The following is an 8,761-nucleotide window of genomic DNA, read 5'->3' as shown; positions in this document are numbered from 1 at the left end:
GCTGTGTTATATTCTGGGGCGAAAATGGATCCCTGACTACTACTATGTCTTTGCCACTCTTTGACTCCAAATAAGGACGGGCTAGAGAATGAACTGTTGCAAGGTTTGGATGGGATCCAAAATTGGGGCTTGATCCAAAGTCAAGTGGAGTCTTTCAGTTGACTTCAATGGGCTTTTCAGTTCATAGATTCATAAATGTTAAGGCCAGAAAGGACATGCCAGAGGCAGTACAAGCTCGTTTTGAATGTTGGGGGGCAGAGTGGAGGTTCTCTGCCAGGGGAGCAGGAGGAGTCAGAGTTAGGGTAGAGGGGGGAGGTTGGGGTGTCAGGGGTAGCAGAGAGAGTGGGATGGATACTCTGCATGGGGAGTTAGAGGAAGTACTGAGACTCGACAGGGGTGGGGTTAGGTATGTTTCACTACATGCTTCTGGGCTCCACAGCAGCTGCTCCAGTCCCTCTTGGGCCTGCTCTCACCTCCCCTTCTCACCTCCTGTGTGTTTGTGCAGTTTAGAGGGAACTGAATGCAGGGGCAGAAACACAGATCAGCCCCCACAATATTTCCATTGCATGGGCACTAGCTCGCACTGCTCCCCTGGTTCTGCCACCCCAGGCACAGTCTTTAGAATTTCACCCAACAATTTTTGTTCAAGCCATAACTTCTAGTTGAGCTAGAGTATATCTTTTAGAAAGACATTCAGTTTTGCTATCAAATCTTCAAGCGTTGGAGAATCCATCACATCCTTAGGTAAGTTGTTCCAATGGTTAATTCCTCACTGTTAAAAAAATTGTTCCTTATTTGCAGTCTGAATTTGTCTTGCTTCAGTTTCCAGACATTGGATCCTGTAATGCCTTTGTCTGCTAGATTAAAGAGCTCTCTACTGTCAGAAATCTTCTCCCCATGTCTGTACTTTGCAGACCATGATAGAGTTCCCTCATTGGATCAGGAAGTTGGAGTAGAAAAAATGTCACCTGCCCTCTATTATTGACTTAACCACCAGACCATATTTGGCTCCAAGAATGATCATATAGATTTTTTTTCTTAAGTACAAAATGTTAAATACATCCCAGCAGAGTAGAGATTTTATATACCAAGGTTATAATACCATGGGAAACGTTTAGGATAGAAATGCTGACTCCTCTTTAACTATAATGTTTCAGACAGCAAAATTATAATACAGTAAAATAGATGTATACTTTGATTAAGTTAATTTTCTAGATAGGTTTTTACAGTGTGCTCATCACCATAGTATCTGAGTGCCTATTCCTTCTGCAAGTCTTATTTTGAAACTAGGTCTGGACTTTGAAAATGTTAACAAAACTGAAATATTTAAATCCTGATCATAAACCTGTTTGAACCATCCCTGTTGTTGTTTGGTACAGTTGTACATATGGAGTATAATGTCAAATCTCCTAACTAGCTGACCTTTTCTAAAAATAGAAATTTTAGGCACCATAATGTGTAAACTTTACCAGCAGGATAGCCTTTCTACTGTATCTATCAAATGTAGCATGGCCAAGTTTGCTTTAAGAAAATAAAGCACAGTGGCATGTAGCAAGCTAGGTTAGTATGGTCACCTTTCACCTCTGGAGATCAGGGTTCAAATCTGAGGGAAAATAAAACCTAGCCTGAACCTTCAGCCTTTCCCTATTGGCCCTGAATCAAACAAGAACCTATGTAAATACATCCTGAAAATATCTTCATCTCCCCCTTTTAGTTTAGTTCTGCTTTCTATATTCTGATGAATCCACCTGTGCTGATTTAGGAACTCCCATGTATCTCTATTCCCACATGCTTCTTTTTCCACCTGTGACTATACCAATGCCTAAATTTAGGCTGCAGCATGTGTCACATCCCAAAATGAAGGACACACAAAAACTAAGTTAGGAAGCTTAAAGAGACGTGAGATTTATTCATTTGCTGTAAATATCTATAATCTGAGTTTCATGAATCTTTATTTCTGATGTAAATAATTTTCAATGTTAAAGGTGAGTGTAAACATGTGTGGAACATTGGTAACTTTGGAACTAAAATAAGAAATGCCCCTCAAGTTGATGTACATTTGAGAGGTGTGCCTCTGATGCCTAACAGACCTTCTAACGGTGCTGATAATGTCTCAAATCTTATCCAGTCTGACAGTCTCTGCTGGGCCCAGGCCAAGAGCTCTATTTAAATCATGAGTTCTCTGGGGCTTCCCTGGTCAGAGCCACACAATGCATTCTTGAGCAGGGAACCCTGCTGCATGCAAGATTGTAATCCAGCTGCCAGCCTTGACCCAGCAGAGACTGAGAGCCTGACACCTTGCAAAGGAATATCAGCAAAAGTTTGTGTGCATGTGTGAGAGAGAGGTTGTTAAAGACCAGGAAGCAGTTGGGGAGTTAGGAAGACAAGGATGTCTGAGGGAAAATTGAGAGTGATACAAGGAAATGCACGCAACTGGGGTACTATTGGGGTGGTGACAGGAAGTCAACCGATTGTACGTATATATATATTGGTAGAAGAGAGGGTGACAAAGGTTTATGTATCAATCCGATCAGGAAGTTGGAGGGAGGGATAGTGAAGAAGACCACATAAGGAGTGGATAAGGATCTAAACATTTTGAGGCTAATCCAAACAGAACAGAAGAGCACCTGTGATTTGCTCCTCTCTAGCTGAAACCCTGGTTTAGAAAACAAGTGAAAATGGGTTTGCTGGTTTCACCTTAGTCCCATATGACATTTTTCCACATCGCAAAACATTCTCACAATTTGCACATGTGGCAGTTTCTGTGCGGGGGGGCTTTGGGAGAGGGGGAGTCCTCAGCTATAATAGCAGAGGTGATAAAGGTCCAGATTGAGGTGTATGAGTAGAAGCTCCCAGAGCACAATCCATCTGCCGTTTCCTTAACTTGATTCCATAAAGACCCTCACCGTCAGCAGCATCAAATTCACACCAAATTAAAAAACCGCTTCTCTGTGACAATAGACTACGTGCAACATTCCACTTCAAACTATGTAGTATCATGTTTTACAAATCCTTTTCTGTATAAATGCTGCATTAAAGCATTCCAGTTTACAGTGTTGGATACACAACTGTGTATGCTTTGCAACATTAGAGGCATAGTTTCTTAGAGTCTTAAAAAAAAGAGAACGCAAGCTAAGGCATATCACTGTTTTATAAGTAGGTCAGCAGTGAAAACTCTACATATTTCTTTAACTCACATGGACTCTCTGGATTCAGGGGTAGGAATACGTGGCTAAAACTACAGTGAATAAAATATTTATGTTTTTCTTTAAAAATAAATAGACTCAGTTGAGCTGCAGTAAAAATGTAGTGCTTTCCTAATGCAATGTTGTCATCTGCATGCTTTGAGCTTTTTTTCAGTTCATCTTATTAGCATATCACAATTAATGAGTTTCTTTTTGCAGTGAAGTTGTTCATGAGTCTGATGCTTGTAAAGTTTCTCTAACTTTAATTTTTCATGCAAGCTGAGAAAACTTAAACAAATTTCATAATCTGTTTCTCAGATAGTACATTCTAAACAATTCTAGATCTAATAGTTACTGGTCAATATTTATCTTGACATTTTCCTTTATCCAGACCTCATAAAAATGCAACATTAACTTGCCAGAAATCTGTCCTCCATTCAGTCATGTTACACAGCACCCATTTCAGTGTAAGTTAGGCTGAATTGCTCCTCTCCATCTCTGCCAACTGGAGGGGAAGAAAGTAGAAGAGCTGGATCTGTGGCATGATTCTATTAGTCTGTGCTTGTGGAAGTGCTACCATAGGAGCTCTGCAGATGTAGGCATCTGTGGGTTGAGTGGGAACATGGCAGGGGTAATAGTTATTCTCTTCACCATCAACACTTCTGAGGTGATCTTCTCAGTATGGTACATAGAGCATGGGGCAGATCCTCAGCTAGTGCAAACTGTCACAGCTCACAATTTACACCATCTGAGGATCTGTCCTCTTGTATTCAACACTTTAATTATTTTCATTTAAACATAGTAGAGCACAGTGTCCAGAGTGGGCTGTCTGTGGTTTCCTCATTGGTCCCAGCAGTCCAGTCTAGAGCCCACCTTCCAAGAGGGATGATGACTTTTAGTCTCTTTAGCCACGTCCCACATCCTTACTCCACACACTCTTTACCCAGCTCATGGGGCCAACTGGCTCAAGATAGCACTGACTGAATCAACATTCCCTTGAATGGCTTCTCCTCCCCTCCGTGAACCCTTCATGAGGACTAGGAGAGGGAGTTCTGGTGGCAACAACTGGGAAGTGCACTGATATGGGAATGTAGAGCCAGTGTGAAGGCACATGGCCTCCACTGGTGGCCCTGATCTCTTATAGATTCCTGAGTTATGCACAGATCTTCTATGGTCAACATGTTACGAGTGCTGAACACCCCTGCTCCTTCTGCAATGGGTCAAATTATGTTTCTTCTCTTCTCCTTCCTTAACAGAAGGAAGAGGAAACTGTGTGTGTACAAACTCAGAAAGTTTCCAGTCACTGGGACAACCTTCATGAAGAGCATCTTAGGTACTTACACTGTGTCCATTACTGTAGTATCAGAGTGCTTTCTTCCGGAGAGCTATTCCAGGCTATTCTTAATGGGTTGACAATCTGGAAAGGGTTTAGCAAAGAGAAGGATTTTACATATACTTCAGTTTTTGGCATGTTGGCTTGATCACACCTAGCATGGTTGTGTCTACCCAAGCTGGAAATTGCATCTCTAGCTCCAGTGGAGACATATCCTCAGAGAAGGTAAAGGGGTGACTTGATCACAGTTTATAAGAACCTGGACATGGAAAAAATATTTGATAATGGGATCTTCAGTATAACAGCAAATGTATACCAAGAACCAATGGCTGGAAGTTGAAACTAGACAAATTCAGACTGGAAATAAAGTATGCATTTTTAACAGTGAGGGTAATTAAGCATTGAAACAACTTACCAAGAGTTATGGTTGATTCTCCATCATTGGCAATTTTAAAAATCAAGACTGGATGTTTTTCTAAAAGATATTCTCTAGTTCAAACAGAAGTTATTTCAGGGAGGTGCTATGGCCTATGTTTTACAGGAGGTCAGGCTAGATGATCACAGTGGTTTCTTCTGGCTTTAGAATCTCTGAATTTCACTCTAAAAATAGTAATATTTTTGGTCATCCTGATGTCTTGAAGGAGGAAGTTCCCACAATCAAGGCCAAAAATAGCTCTGCTTCCTTCCAGCTTCACCAGCAATATTAGATCTAGTGTCCCTGTTTATCATAGTTGTCTTCCTGGTTCACAGAGAGAGATGGTGTCCCTAAGATATCATGGGACAGCCCTGAAGCTCAGTGACAGCCTTGAATGTTAAGACCAGGGTCTTGAGATGAAACTATATTGGCCAGAGAGCCTATGTAGTATGTAAAGCATTGTAATGATGTGCTCTCATCAGCCTGTAGTACTTACTAGAAAATCAACTGCATGTTGGACCAGCCTTCACTTTCATACTTAGTTGTAGTGCATTACAGTAGTTAAGCCTGGATCAGAGGTGAAGTTGGCTGGTACGGGTGGGTACGGCGTACCGGTAAGAAGTGGCTGCCGGTACCGGCCCGTACACAGCCAACATTAAAGCGCTGCCGTGGCAGCGCTTTAACACTGCTGCCCCTTTTGCCCCCCCTCCCCTGAGCCACCGAGGGGGGTGGAAAGGGGCAGCTGCCCCGAGGCCTGACAATTTAAAAGTGCCCGGGATTCCCGGTCGCTGCCACTGCTACCGTGGCAGCGGAAGAGCCCCGAGCCCTTTAAATTGCTGCCGGAGCCCCGGGTGGTGTGGGCTGGGTAGCGTGGAAGGGCTGGCTGGGGGAGGCTGATCCCTAGCCCTGCCCCTTATGCCCGATGCCCCACCCTTCCATCTGAGGTCCCACCCCTTCTGGGGGCCCGGAGCCGGGCCCCTGTACCGGTAAGTCTTTTATGTTACTTTCATCCCTGGCCGGGCTGTAATGAATATGTAAATCACCATAGCCAGGACTGCATCCAATTAGAAAGAGAACATCCTCTTGGCCAACTGAAAATGGAAACAAGTATTTTTGTCTACTTTCACTAAAGTTTCTGGATGTTTAGATAGTGACGAGTCCAAGAAGACGTTGAGAACCATGCACTTCTATGATGATCAGAGGGAAGTTGATGATCAGATGGATAGAAGTGTATGTGACAGCTCTGGCCAATTCTTCAAAACACTTCTCTCTACCCACCAACATCACCTATCTTTTCTGGGTTTAGTTTCAGACAGAAACTCCTGTTCTAGGTGCTTATTTTCTATTTATTGGGATAATTGAGTTATGGCTCTGACTACATTTAATGCAAAGGAAATGCGGTGAGGCATAATCTGTGTAGTGTTTGCACTGGACTCCATATTTCTTACAATCTCTTCTATAGGTTTAACATATATATTGATTAGGAAGGGTAGAGAGGATTGAGTTTTGTGGGATTCCACATATAGGTGAGATGATGAGGAATAGCCACTCATCGTAACTTTCTGGAATCTACCCAACAGAAAGGAGCAAAGTCAATATAGTGTGACTCCACCCACTTCTGCCATGTCTTTCATTCGAGTCAGGAACATCTCATGATGGAACATTCAAAGGCTACTAGCAGATTCAAATATATAAGCATAGTTCATGGTTAAAAGGAGATGGTTCACCAGCATGGCTAGCACCAGTGTTGGGTTTGGTTTACATTTTGCACCATTATTACTCTAAATTTCTTTCCTCTGTACTGCTCTGGTTCAGTTAATCTACCAAACACAGCGATTGCATTAGGAAGAGAGAAGCCAGTGCACTTATACTCTTGGGCAACCAGTGGTTGTAATGTCTTACTGGTCCATCAGCTCCCAGATCTTGTGGCTATACAGCATATTCATTTAGGTTGCTCTGGAAGCTTGTTGGCTTCATGTCTCCAGAGTCAAGCCACGAGTGTTGTTCCCTCGCTTCGATGGGCTGGAGGCAGAGCTTTGACTTCATTGTGGAGGAGGTGATGATCTTGCTAGGATAGGGAAGGAATATTAGTGACTCTTATGTCTACTCCTCGGGTGACGATCTGGTGTATTGTATGACCAGTTATGGAGATAGATCATTGCTAGACCAGAGAGAATAACATGGTTGATAAAATGGACATGAGATTTCAAGGCTTTGTGTAAGAGACATCCATGAGGATATGAGAGTCTCAAATGACCATGACCACAGGACACTCACTGCCAGGCAGCTGTTCTTTCTGTCCTCTTGAGTGGACTGAAAATCATCAGGATTCCCACACTGGACCTATTCTGTGATTTGAAGATTAAGTGAAATATACATCTGAATATAGATAGTTGCAATGTGGATGCAATGGGACCAATACCTTGAGCAAATAGGGCAGAAGGTCTGTGACTGTATTAGAGGTTGTATGGGCTGTAGTACAGGCCAAAAGGGTGTTGTGCTACAGCTCTTTTGGATTTGGTTTGGATTTCACCTTTCCAACCCTCCTGCACTGCATATTCAGAAAACCTATTTACTCAGGCTTCATGGAAGAGGAGTGGATTTCCCTTGATGTGAGCAGTTCTCATTACTTTACTTTTTTCACTGCTTTGGATCTGATCTCAATGAGAGCTTTGCCATTGACTTCCATGGTGACCTTTGAGCAAAAAGGAAAACCCCCGATACTCTTTGGTGCTATTTTGTGATTAGTAAAAGGCTGGTTTTTAGGCATGAAAAAATGTCACAGATGACTGTAAAATACCATAGACATGAATGTGACATTGGCAGCAATCATAAAATGGTGGAGAATTTGTAAGATTTGATAAACTAATAATATTTTGCACTTTTTTCTTTCACTGACAGTTTTACAAAGGCAAATAGCTGTTCTTACCCCCACTTAGAGATGTGGCAACAAAGGTGTGGAAAGGTAAATATCTTGCACAAGGGAAGTTTGTTTCTGAGCTGGAAACAGAACCTTTGTATGAACTTAAGGTTCATCCTTCTACAGGCAGTGGCCAACAAAAATCTTGTTGTCACAAGGTGTGGCCCTCATCACCAGACTGGTGCCTCTTCCTGGTCGTGCTGGGGATTAGCCCGAGGCTGACACCCATGTCCACGGGCTGCGCACCAGCATTTTCTCTGCTCCTGCCTATGGCTCCTCTCTCAGCTCCCAGAACCGCAGCATCCTCTTTGCAACTCAGCCCTCCAGGTCGGTCGTTATCTGTGTTTCCCCCTGCCGGGTGGGGGTGTGTATCCAGCCACTTCCCTAGTGGCGAGTGAGAGGAGGGGGCCAGGCCCTCCCACTACTCTGGGCCCCAATCCAGGGACCCTGTGAATAGCAGCCTTCTGCTGCTCCTCTGTAACCCCTGTCAATGCTGCTGTATTTCCCTGGGCCACTTCGCCATGGCCCCAGCACCTTCTTCGCCCTCACCTCAAGGTACTCAGCTGCTCAGTTCCAGCAGCCAACCACTTCCTGTCCAAGGTGCTTATGGTTCTCTCTGCCCTCCAACTGACGTACTCTGCCCTGCTGGTCCCTTTTATCGGCGCCTGCCAGGCCCGGATTGGTTGCTTCCTGCAACTCCTCCCTGATTGGCTGTGCTTCACGCAGCATCTCTGGGCCGTTTGGAGGACTCATCTCCATTGCTTCTTCTGGGGCAGGGCATGATTAACCCCTCTACAGCTGTGTGGGGTAGGCACTTCATCATACCTATCTTCACGATTTTCAAAATGTCCTCTTGAAAAATCTTCCATTTTCCTACAAAAATGTCAAGTAGGCAAACTGAATTTTCA

This window comes from Terrapene carolina, unplaced genomic scaffold (genome assembly GCF_002925995.2).
Source record: "Terrapene carolina triunguis isolate 2854851 unplaced genomic scaffold, T_m_triunguis-2.0 Scaffold68, whole genome shotgun sequence".
Taxonomy (NCBI): Eukaryota; Metazoa; Chordata; order Testudines; family Emydidae; genus Terrapene; species Terrapene triunguis.
This window is presented reverse-complemented; position numbering follows the sequence as displayed.